A 647-nucleotide genomic window follows, 5' to 3' on the forward strand; every position below is an offset into this window, starting at 1 on the left:
CGGATATGGATCATGCTCCTGGAGCTACTTTAAGTTCACTTGAACACAGATTTCTGAAAATAGCTCTTACAATTTTTTTTGGTGAGTTTGTATAGCCACAATTTCCCACTATCATACCTCGATATGGTAGGTTGTATATGGCAGTTTGCACTTAAGGTAAGGTGGCTGATGGACACTCATGGCTGCTCTTTGGAAGTGCTGAGGTAATATAGATTTATCAGAGACCCTTCAGCAGCTTCATGTTGGCACTACATGAAGTGTGTCATGGGTGATGCAAATGCAGCTGTCTTGAGAACTTTTGAAATATCTTAATTTAAATATAAGTTAATGACCTCTATAACTTTAGGGTAAAAAAGCACCTAATGACCTTCAAGATTATGATGAGAGCTTTCAATTTAGGAGTTTCATTCTATGATGTATGGCACCTAATGACTACTCATTCTGAGATGTGAATGTTATGCGTTAGTTTAAAAGGGAATTTATTTATTTATTTATTTATTTTTTTTACAAAATAGTTAGTATTTGGGTACTGAAAATCTTGTGCGTGGATTATGCATGTTAAAGTCCCCAATATTTGGGTTAGCTTGTGAAATATTTTGTTAAAGTTTCCAATCTTTGTGTGTGCGTGTATTTTTTTTTTTTTTTTT

At 34.2% G+C, this 647-nt stretch overlaps 1 protein-coding gene across 1 annotated transcript in view; it reads left to right on the forward strand.

Moving 5' to 3' along the window:
* LOC122059811 (KH domain-containing protein At4g18375-like) overlaps positions 1 to 647 on the forward strand; it is a 7,822-nt gene that overhangs the window by 4,175 nt on the left and 3,000 nt on the right. The gene's annotated exons all lie outside the window — the stretch shown is intronic.

This window comes from Macadamia integrifolia, chromosome 13, assembly GCF_013358625.1.
Source record: "Macadamia integrifolia cultivar HAES 741 chromosome 13, SCU_Mint_v3, whole genome shotgun sequence".
Lineage (NCBI taxonomy): Eukaryota > Viridiplantae > Streptophyta > Magnoliopsida > Proteales > Proteaceae > Macadamia > Macadamia integrifolia.